This window comes from Tursiops truncatus, chromosome 1, assembly GCF_011762595.2.
Source record: "Tursiops truncatus isolate mTurTru1 chromosome 1, mTurTru1.mat.Y, whole genome shotgun sequence".
Classification (NCBI taxonomy): Eukaryota; Metazoa; Chordata; class Mammalia; order Artiodactyla; family Delphinidae; genus Tursiops; species Tursiops truncatus.
The window spans coordinates 3,089,820-3,102,198 of record NC_047034.1 but is presented as its reverse complement, the minus strand read 5'-3'; positions in this window follow the sequence as shown (position 1 = coordinate 3,102,198).

Here is a 12,379-nt window from a genome sequence, read left to right as displayed (position 1 = left end):
CTGACTTCTGATAGCACTATCTCCCTTCCACCTGGCACTCGGTCAGATATTTTCTTTCTTGTTTTTTGAATATTTCTGCCTAATCTCTCCAACGAGAGACAGTAACCATTTATTATTATTATTTTTAAATGCTCACTGCTAGCACAATGCCTGACACATATTAAGTACTCAAAATATATTTGTGGATAGATACAGCATTAGAAAACATAGCCTCTCACATTGTTTACATACTATCTATATTACATTTTCAAATAAATAGAATTCTCTCCACCCACACTAAAATTAACTGAAGTCTTCTAAATAAGTGTCTGAACAACAGACACTATGCTTTCAGACTCAGCTGTCAACTCTTACTTTGGAATAGCTAAATAAGCGAGTGATCTGACATTTCTAACATTTCAGTACGTATCCTACTTTCTCGAGTACAAGAAAAGGTCTGTGAACCTAAAATTCCTAGCTGTGAAATTTCCCTCTTTGCCTTTCAGCTCAAGTTTTCCTTGAATGAAATGTTATCTCCCACACGTTTAACCTAAGAATAAAATAGCGACACATTAGAAGCCAGGCAAAGGGGCAGTCTTTTTATTCATGAGAGCAAAGGGCAAATTTAAGATCTTTTGTAGAAAGCAGGGTTTCCAGTAAAATTGTAGAATTAGAAATTCTTAGCTCCTAAGATAGGTCTTGTTTGACCAGTGCCGCCTTCTATTTCTTCACATATAAAATGGTGGCAATCAGTTTTTCCTACTTCTGTTAGGTGAATTCTAAAGGGAATTGTTATGGCGCTATCTGCTTACACCTTGTAGATTTAAATCAACATTTATTCAGTTTCCATACTGTTCTCTGGGATTTTTGACACAATTTATAATGTGGGCATTCAGAGAGCCATCAGTCTAAAATGGGTATGGGTTAAATGAGATTAAAGAATATGGCGGGTAGAGGGTTGGATTGGGAGTTTGGGATTAGCAGATGTAAATTGGTATATACAGAATGGATAAACAGCAGCGTTCTACTGTAGAGCACAGGGAACTATATTCAGTAGCCTGTGATAAACCATAATGGAAGACAATATGAGAAAGAATGTATATATATGTAAAGCTGAGTCACTTTGCTGTACAGCAGTAATTAACACAACATTGTAATGCAACTATACTTCAATAAAAAAATCTAAAAACATGTGTTAAAGAATATGGTGGATAAAAGAAAAAGAAAAAGCAAGTTGGTGTGGACCAAAATTCTCCTAATATTAAACCCACGTAACATTTGCATAAAACTTGTGCTTTTCAGAGGACTTTATTTATCCCATTTTGATCCTCATAAAGACTTTGTGAGGTAAGCCTTGGCTGTATCCATCTTCTCCCCACCCACCCCCTACTCTCGAAATTTGAAACACCTGAGGAAAATTGTGGTCCCGAGAGGTTAGATAGTTTTTCCAGAATTTTCCAGTCATTAGTAGCTGAGGCAGGACACCGGCTCATGAATGGCGACCCACAATCATTTTGTGAATCAAGCGCCTCTGGGTGCAATGCTCTAGAATCAGACAGACTGAAGGTGTACCTACTGCATCCTCGAAAGACAGCCCCTGACTCCACCCCTACCCCTGACCCACCAGGTCACTGTTGAAAGGGTCCTGGTTGATTCACAAAGGGCTGCTGTCGTTTTCTACCCTCCTCATCTCCCAACTCCCAGGAGCGGGGAGAAAAATAACCTCCGTATGAATTCAATGAAATGTTATGTTCACATCTAGACATTTCTAGAAATTTTATGCAGCAAGATTATGACTGCAGAGCAGAGTGAGAGAGGGCAGACGTGTATGCTGGGGACATTGGAAGAGTCTGCCGCAGACCCAGCCCCAAACGGAGCAGATCCTTCTCACCTTCTCACCTTCTCCCTTGACTTTCCTTTCCAACGCTGGCTGTGCAGCAGCACACTGAGTCTGGGAGCCAAGAGTGCCCAAACAAGGACAGTTCGTTTATAAGAGGGGAAGGAAGGACCTTTTTTTTTTTTTTTTTGGAATAATGAGTAATTTTAATTTTCTTCTTCATGCCTTCCTTTTTTTTTTTTTAAACATCTTTATTGGAGTATATATGCTTTACAATGGTGTGTTAGTTTCTGCTTTAGAACAAAGTGAATCAGCTATACATATATATATATCCCCATATCTCCTCCCTCTTGCGTCTCCCCCCCACCCTCCCTATCCCACACCTCTAGGTGGTCACAAAGCACCGAGCTGACCTCCCTGTGCTATGTGGCTGCTTCCCACTAGCTTTCTATTTTACATTTGGTAGTGTATATATGTCCATGTCACTCTCTCATGTCCTCCCAGCTTAACCTTCCCCCTCCCCGTGTCCTCAAGTCCATTCTCTACGTCTGTGTCTTTATTCCTGTCCTGCCCCTAAGTTCTTCAGAATGCTTTTTTTTTTTTTTTTAGATTCCATATATGTGGGTTAGCATATGGTATTTGTTTTTCTCTTTCTGACTTACTTCACTCTGTATGACAGACCCTAGGTCCATCCACCTCACTACAAATAACTCAATTTCATTTCTTTTTATGGCTGAGTAATATTCCATTGTATATATGTGCCACATCTTCTTTATCCATTCATCTGTCGATGGACATGTTGCTTCCATGTCCTGGCTATTGTAAATAGAGCTGCAAATGAACATTGTGATACATGACTCTTTTTGAATTACGTTTTTCTCAGGGTATATGCCCAGTAGTGGGATTGATGGATCATATGGTAATTCTATTTTTAGTTTTTTGAGGAACCTCCATACTGTTCTCCATAGTGGCTGTGTCAATTTATGTTCCCACCAACAGTGCAAGAGGCTTCCCTTTTCTCCACACCCTCTCCACCATTTATTGTTTGTAGATTTTTTGATGATGGCCATTCTGACTGGTGTGAGGTGCTACCTCATTGTAGTTTTGACTTGCATTTCTCTAATGATTAGTGATGTTGACAATCATTTCATGTGTTTGTTGGCAATCTGTATATCTTGTTTGGAGAAATGTCTATTTAGATCTGCCCATTTTTGGATTGGGTTGTTTGTTTGTTTGATATTGAGCTGCGTGAGCTGCTTGTAACTTTTGGAGATTAATCCTTTGTCAGATGTTTCATTTGAAAATATTTTCTCCCTTTCTGAGGGTTGTCTTTTCATTTTGTTTATGGTTTCCTTTGCTGTGCAAAAGCTTTTAAGTTTCATTTGGTCCCGTTTGTTTATTTTTGTTTTTATTTCCATTTTTCTAGGAGGTGGGTCAAAAAGGATCTTGCTGTGATTTATGTCATAGAGTGTTCTGTCTATGTTTTCCTCTAAGAGTTTTATAGTGTCTGGCCTTACATTTAGGTCTTGAATCCATTTTGAGTTTATTTTTGTGTATGGTGTTAGAGAGTGTTCTAATTTCATTCTTTTACATGTAGCTGTCCAGTTTTCCCAGCACCACTTATTGAAGAGTCTGTCTTTTCTCCATTGTATATTCTTGCCTCCTTTATCAAAGATAAGGTGAACATATGTGTGTGGGTTTATCTCTGGGCTTTGTATCCTGTTCCATTGATCTATATTTGTGTTTCTGTGCCAGTACCATACTGTCTTGATTACTGTAGATTTGTAGTATAGTCTGAAGTCTGGGAGCCTGATTCCTCCAGGTCCATTTTTCTTTCTCAAGATTGCTTTGGCTATTTGGGGTTTTTTGTGTTTCCATACAAACTGTGAAATGTTTTGTTCTAGTTCTGTGAAAAATGTCATTGGTAGTTTGTTAAGGATTGCATTGAATCTGTAGATTGTTTTGGGTAGTATGGTCATTTTCACAATGTTGATTCTAAGGAAGGATAAATTTGAAGGGCATTTAGCCTTCAGGGACTTTACAAAAACAAAGTCAACATTGACAGGTTTATGTGATGCTTTCTAGTCACACCCAAGAATGAGGCTGCTGGCTCTTGTTTCTGGTTGAAAGTGATTTTCACTGCTGGTGAAATTTAGAAGCTTATCATTTTTTTTAAAAAAGTGGACATTCCTGAGAAATCCCTCTGTAAAACAGAATGAGACTTGCCATACCAGCATAGCAATGGGAAGGTCATATTTTAAATAAAGGGTATTCCATTCTATCTTCAGCCTGCTGAACCCTGGGGGGTTGTGTTCACTGTGGTGGGGATTCAGTACTGCCAAGATCAGCAAAGGACCAGAAGTTGATGTCCTATCGTGAGCAGGTCTATGGACCAGGCACAGCTCATAGGTGAGTTCATCCCAGGTGCTGGCTTATCCATCCTACCCAGGTAACGAGACCAGAACTAGGAAGTGGCAGAGTCAGAATTCCAGTCCAGGAAGTTTTTCTCCAAAGACTGTGCTCTCTGACCCTCACCATTTCTTTCATCCATGAGATTGTTACAGGACACCCTTCTCTCCAAAGTTTTGTTGAGATTTTAGGAGACTGAGGGAGATGAGGAAAAAGTAGAAGACCTAGTGATAACCATCTCCTGTGGATGATTTCCGCCTATTTCTGCTACACTCACAGAAGATCAGAGAAGCAGTGAGGACTGAACTGATCACCTGGAAAATCAGCTCAGATTAGGAAATGGCAAATCAGTGGGACTTGAGATGAAAGCAAAAAGGATTCTCCCCCACCCCTTTCATTTTCTATTTTTATTTTATAACATGACAGGGAAAGGGATGGTATCCAATTTTCTGTAACAAACCATGCTTTGCTGTATACCCAGCAAGCCCCATTTACTCATATCATTTGCATTGTACATGCAAAACCTACAATTCTTACAGAAAAAAAAAAAAAAAACAAATAGCAAGGAGCTCCAAGACTACGGCTAGTATTTTGCAAAGATATATGTAACACAAGTACATCAGAGTCACTAATTCATATTTCACTATGCTACAAACCTTAAAATTCTCATTAAAAACAGCATTTCCTGAAGTGCCACCAGGATATATTGACTGTCAAAGGGCACTTTTTGATTGTCCACTGAAGCCCAAGAAAAGTATTTATTACACTGTTACATTCAGGTCTTTTTTTTTTTTTTCAGAGTATAATGAAAATACATTAGTCTGCAGTAGCAGCCGTGATTCTTTCCTATTATATTTGTTCATCTAATCACCTATCTGCCAAATTTAATAGTTTCCTTGCCACTACAAAAATGTCTTCTGAACTTAAGCTGGAATAGGGATAAGTTGACTATTCACACTTCAGGAAAATGAATAGACATCTGTAAATTCCAAGAAAGATTTTGTGATGCTTATACATTTCTGTAATTTGGTGTGAGACCTTGTTGTTTCCAGGATAATGTGATTTAAAATAATAATCATAGCTAACTTTTATTAAGCTGCTCCGTGTGCCAGCCACTGTTCTCAGTGTTTTATGTGTATTAACTCATTTAATCCTCACACTAACCCTATGTAGACGGTACTATGGTTATCCCCATTTTACAGACCCAAACTGTAGATGATCCAGTGAGTTAGGAGCCTGCCTAAGATTCAAATTCAAACAGTCTGTCTCTCAGTGGGTTTCTCAACCTCAACACGATTGACACTTAAGACCAGATAGTTCTTTCTGGTGAGGGTCTGTCCTGTACAATGTAGGACATTTAGAAGCACCCCTGGCTTCATCCCACTAGCTGTCTGTGGCATCCCTCTTCACACCCCACCCTGCAATTGTGACAATCAGAAATGTCTTCAGACATTGCCGAACTTCCCCTCAGGGATAAAAATGCTCCTGATAGCAAACCATTGCTCTGGAATATACATTCTCAAAAGGGGACAATATCACCCTCAAGAGGGAAAAATTTGGTTCTGGGAGGTGCAAAAAACTCCTAATTATGAAGCAAATATATAAACAGATGTACAGTACATTTTTAGTAATAGAATTTTATGGGAGGGATCAGAAAAAAATTGTCTAAAAAGACCGCTTAGGAAAGAAATAAGGAGAAATAGATTGAGAAACAATGAGCCTAGAGCTCGTCTCTTTATCTCTGTACTGTAAACTCTGAAATGAATCTTTATTTGAATAACTCTCCCAAAATGATCAAGGCAATATGCTCTCTGATCTCCTCCTAGAATAAGACCATTACCTTCACCTTCCTGAGGGTTCAACATCATCACCTTTGCCCTATGACTTCGAAAATTTGGGACTTTGAAATTTGGGTTCCACAAAACACTTCAGACTATTTTTCAAACACTTTCATTCCAACAGAACCTACAAAAATATGTTTGCCAAGAGCTATTTTTCTTAAACTTTTTAATCCTGGGTGTATTTCAAAGGATATTTATCCATATGGTTCTCATTCATTTACTCTTAATTCATCAAGATGGTGTTTTGTAAAAGCCAGTTGACAACCAATGAGCCGTATGCATGGTTTTTTTTTTTTTAACTTGAATGAGGAAGTTGGGTTTTGCGTGTGCTAAATAGAACTTAAAACCCCTTAAGTTTTTCTATACTTGGCTAAATGTAATTTTCCCTCTTTCCTAATTATTAATTTGGGTCTACCTTTTTGATGTAAAATGTTTTATGGTAGAAGAAACAAGAGAGATAGAAAAAACAAATACACTCCACTGAGAGAGACAGAAACTTTAAAAACTGGAATATAAGACCAAGGATGTGGCCAGAAAATTGTATGTTTGCAGAATATATTGCTTCTGTAATCTGACTGGCACTAGGTTATACTTAGTAATATAAGAATTGCATACCTCTTTTAGAAGGTGGGGTTGTAATTGCCAAGTATTTCTCTGTTTGGGATAACACTGTATATTTAGGAGATTTGCTGGAAGACCCTCTCCTTCTCCCCCAATTCATGTTCCCCACAACCTTCTAGTTTTCCTTTACTTTGAACATAGACCCACCGTCACCACTGAAAGTAAATAGTGGGTTTAATTAAGACGTGCCAAATATAGTTGTGAAACATATGAAAGAAATGGGATAAAAATCAAACATTCATCTTTAAAGGGTGCTTTATATACTGCATGGAATAAACTGTTCAACATTGACTCTAACTGTAAATTTTAAACATTTAGACATCTTATTAAAAAAAATAGAAGACCAATCAAATACTTTGGAAGGAGTCTTTCAAAATCCTCAATAAATCCTTCACAAAAGGGTTTTTGTGAAGAAATGCACTATTTTATGTGACAGGAGACTGGGATCATCTCCCCTTTCTATTTCCATCACTAATTCAGCTTCTGTGTGTTAGGCAAATATAATAATATAAGCAAAAGCAAAAAAATTCAAGGAATAGATAACACTGAAGATATTTTTAATGCAATGAAAAAGTATAGAATTGTGCAAACATAAGATTGGTTTAGAGATATTTACAAATCTTTTTGTCACATACACATTTCTAAGTTAAGAAACAGGTACTGGTCCCCTCTCCAAATCTACCCAATCAACAGCTCTAGGAGTGGAGGCCAGGAATATGCATTTTACAAGCTCCCCAAGTAATGTTTATGCATAGTCATGTTTGAGGATCACTGATTTAGGTAATAGTAGTAACTGGTTACTGGACTAACACAAAGGATTGAGTTAGCACATCAGACTTAGATAACACAGATATCTTACCCAGTATCCGCTTCACTTAATTATTACAAGGATACAGGCATTCAGAAACCTACAATGGAGCAGAGAGTGGCCTGGGACATTTGGGATGGGCCCCTCTGACCCTGAATAGATGGGTCTCTCAGGTCCAGGGGGTCACCCACACAGTGAGAGCATTTCAGCCATAAAACATCTCCACTCTGCCTCCAGAGAACTGTACAGACTACATGGCTGTCTAGGAGCTGTAATCTATAGCCAAGAACATTTTCAGAGACAAGGTCTCTTTCTCCTTATAAAATTATTAGTCTCTTCACTCAGAGTTCAGTTGAAAAGGAGAAACGGCTCTTTGTTTCCCCTGGGGGTGTACCCTGGTAAAAGGAATGAGTGGACCACAGCCTGGCTGCTTTGACTCCCTCTTCCCAAATATATACGTAGAATATTCCTCAGCCCTGGGTAATCAGGTTTTAGTAATACTGGGATCATACGGTAGGGTAGGCACTGTCTCAGGCTCCCAGGACTGGAGCTTCTCTACTCTTGATTTCCATTCTCAACATTCATCCAAAGTTTCTTGGAATGAAAACTTATGATGTAACTAAGCTCCTTCTCTGACATTATTTCTAATATTTAGTTGTGGTTAATTTTTCTCGTCTAAAGGCTGTTTCTGATCAATAACAGCTTCCATTTATTGATATAACATCTGAGTTGATAGAAATAGAATGAGTTAAATTAATCATCATTTTAAGATTTTGGTGATAAAAGGCAAATATTGTTGCTCTTTTCAGAGCTTAAATTAATTCTAGACATGATAGAGGTTCTCAGTATGTTTGTAAGATAATTAAATGCAAACACAATTTTTAAACAATTTTGAATACTTTCCTCTTGAAATGAAAATACCACCTTTTCCTTTTACTAAATAGATAATATTAGATTAACATGGTGTAATTCCAATCCATTCATTATGATTTCAAGCTTGGAAAACTTATGCTTCAACGTCACTGCATTTTAAAAATTCAAAATGACAAAACTCATTTAGGACTGACAAAGTATGTGTATGGCCACAGTACTACAGGAAGTTGTTGGAAACAATCATGATGATTCTGATCAATATTTCAGTGGCAACCACTAACCCTGTAGTTTTTTGTTTGTTTGTTTGTTTGTTTTATTGGAGTATAGTTGATTAACAACGTTGTGTTAGTTTCAGGTGTACAGCAAAGTGATTTAGTTATACATATACATGCATCTACTCTTTCAAATTCTTTTCCCATTTAGGTTATTACAGTGTATTGAGCAGAGTTCCCTGTGCTATACAATAGGTCCTTGTGGGTTATCCATTTTAAATATAGCAGTGTGTACATGTCAATCCCAAACTCCCTAAAAATTCTTCCCCCCCACCCTTACCCCTGGTAACCATAAGTTCGTTCTCTAAGTCTGTGGGTCTGTTCTGTTTTGTAAATAAGTTCATTGGTATTACATCATTTGAGATTATCATACTAAGTAAAGAAAGTCAGAGACAAATATCATATGATATCGCTTTTATGCAGAATCTAAAAAAAAAAAAAATCTGTACTTTATTAAGTAGGAAAACATCCAGGGTATCCTATGTCAGTGTAAATGACAAGTGCAGTGTACGCCTGCTTGGAGAAGCAGCAGCAGCAGCTAGTGACCACTTAGAGAAGTACGAAGTTATGGATTAGAGCTCGTCTCCCAGCACAGGGTTCCCCTGAGCAGTTCCTGTGTGAGCCCTTGGATGGCTCAGTTACTAATATCATATAGAATGCTCGGTCTTCCCTGGTGGTGCAGTGGTTAAGAACCTGCCTGCCAAGGCAGGGGACACGTGTTCGAGCCCTGATCTGGGAAGATCCCACATGCCGCGGAGCAACCAAGCCTGTGTGCCACAACTACTGAAGCCTGTGTGCCACAACTACTGAAGCTCGTGTGCCTAGAGCCCGTGCTCTGCAACAAGAGAAGCCACCGCAAAGAGAAGCCCGCGCACCGCAACAAAGAGTAGCCCCCACTCTCCGCAACTAGAGAAAGCCCGCGCACAGCAATGAAGACCCAACACAGCCAAAACTAAATACAAAAAAAAAGAAAGAAAGAAAGCTCACAACATACATTCAAACATGACATGACAGTTCAGATGAACACTTAGAGTAGCATTCACCAAAAAATTAGAAGGAAGTATACTAAAGCACACAATTGTATGGTAGACTTGTCATAGAAGATAGAAGAAGGGCGAATTCAGGAGAAATGGGGAGAAGAATTGGGGAAGGCTGTATGAAGGTGAGGCTGTGCTAGGTCATTCAGACATTCTGCCCTTTTTTCCTCACATACCTATCTGTTTTTCTTGTAGCCTGATGATGTGAGATGAAACTGTTTTTCATATAGAATCATATGTTTTTTTGAGTTTTCTGCTTCAATGTTCACCGTAGGGAATTTTTACTAGAGAAATGTAAAATCCTCTTCTGGTCCAGTTTCTGAATAAAATGATACCTAGAACCTTAAGCTTTCTGTCGGAGACGTTGTTAGTACCAAAAGGAACTATTGGCTGGAAACTTCTAGCTTGCCCAAGACCCAGCAAGGGAAGTTTAAAAAAAAAGTCATGACAAAGGGGTGTTTTTCAGTTTTTATCTCAAAAACATTAACTGTCAGGGAGACATGATCAAGAAAAAGAAATTAAAGTTATTTACCAGCTCTGATAGAGTTACATGACTAGTATATCTTAGGGTCACTTCTATAAAAATTGGAGCTAAGTATCATTCATAGAGCAGAAGTAAGATGTGAGTTTTCAGCTCTGATTCTGGATCTTTATCTTTCTACCTGAGAAAAAGGGAAACTGAGGTATAATTAATTCATCATTATTTCTGTAAAGGAAACAACATAATGGTTTTCATTCCAAATGCGTCCAAGGACAAATCTTGAATAAAATGGATATTTTTGGTACTAAGTGGAATAGAAAAGAAGTATTAATCGTTGTTTTCTTTTATAACTATACAGGCATAAAAGAGAAAAGTTATGAACATTAGAAACATAGGGAGAAAATGCACTTTTTTCAAGGTGTTTTTCTTTAAAAATTTTGCTTGTATGTGTACCCAAATATAGCACAGAAGACTCATCTGGAAGCTATTTAGGCAATCCAGGTAAGAAATGGTGGTGGTTTGGACCAGGATGGTAGTAACAAGGTGGTGAGAAGGACTGGTCAGATTCTGGAGAGATTTTCCTTTTATTTTTTTTCCCTTATAGTCTCTTCTTAACAAAACAGTCTAAGTGATCTTGTTAAAATTAAATCAGACCATGTTACCCCCATGTTGAAAGTCCTCTGATGGCTTTCCATTTACATAAGCAAAACCCCAAGTCTTTACAAAAAGTATAGTAACTCTATATTTTATTATCCAAACCAGAGCCTTGCTGAATGGTAAAGGCTGACTACTATTAATTACTCCAGAACGATGAGCTTAAATTTGGGCTACTCCGTACAAAATGATATGACGCTGTATAAGCTGGGCTTTCACTACCTCTCTGACCTCATTTACTGCTTTCCCCCTTGACAGCAGTAACCACACCTGGCCACCTGGATTTACCCTCTGCTTGGAACGTTCTTCCTCCCCAGGTCCAAATAGTTCACTATTCAGGTGCTCAGATTGTGTTTCAAAGTCACCTTCTCAATGAAGACTTCTCTGGCCAACTTATCTCATATAGTGATTCTAATTACATTTTTATATCTTCTTTATTGCTTATTTCTCCCAGTGGTACTTTCCACTATATATTTTACTTCTTTTCTTTCGTCTGTTTCCTCTACTTGAATAGAAGAGCTATAAGAGCTGGGATTTTGTTCACTAATGAATCCCCATAGGCTAGAAAAACATATGACACATAAAGAGCACTTAATAAATATTTGTGAAATGAATGAATGAATAAATGAGTAGGAAATTTTGCTATTCTCTCTCTGTAAATTTTTTTTAGGATTGGCAATCTTAAGACCATGAGTATTAGATTTCTATATTTCAGCACTAAAATATTAACACATTCCACTGCTTTACCGGAGTATTTAATTATATAGAAATTAAATGCCCTGACAGAAAACAAACTATATAGAAAAGACAAGGAACTGTTTTCCACATGCACCTCGATACATGTGTAGATTCTCCCGGGTGAAAAGAGGCATTTCTCTCTGTGAACTCTCAAACAGATTAGCAAAATGATAACATCAACAACTAAAATCTCTGGGGTTTGAAGTAAAATAGTGATAGAATCTTTGTATTTTAAATTTGCAGTGGTTGACTTGGTCGAACACACTCTTTTCTTCTATTTGATACATGCATCTCAGTTAATAAATTTTCCTGTAAATATCACTTAAGCTGCATTTCACAAATTTGAATATGTATTCCTTAAACTCTTGTTCAGTTTTAATATGTCTTCATAATACTTACATTATTCTTTATTTTAGTTTTCCATTTTTTATTTTTCAGGTATTTATTTTTGGTTATATTTTGGTTATTGGTTTTCAATTTTATTGCCTTAATGTTCTATAAAATAGTTTATCTCTATTGATTAGTTTTATAATGAATTGAGATTTCTTGTGACCTATGGCCAATTTTTGAAGATATTCTATATGGATTGGAAAGAATTCATGTTTCTAAGCATCTGTTACTTCAAACTAGTTAACTTTATTGTGCAATACTCTATATTGTAACTGATTTCTATCTGATCTATCAATTTCTGACAGAGCTGTGTGCAATAACACCTCACAATTTATTAATCTACTAATATCTTTTCTGTCCTTTTTTTTTTAATTTTTAAGTTTTCTGGTTAGGTACTGTACCAGTTATCAATTTATTGCCTCTGAACTCTGAACCCACC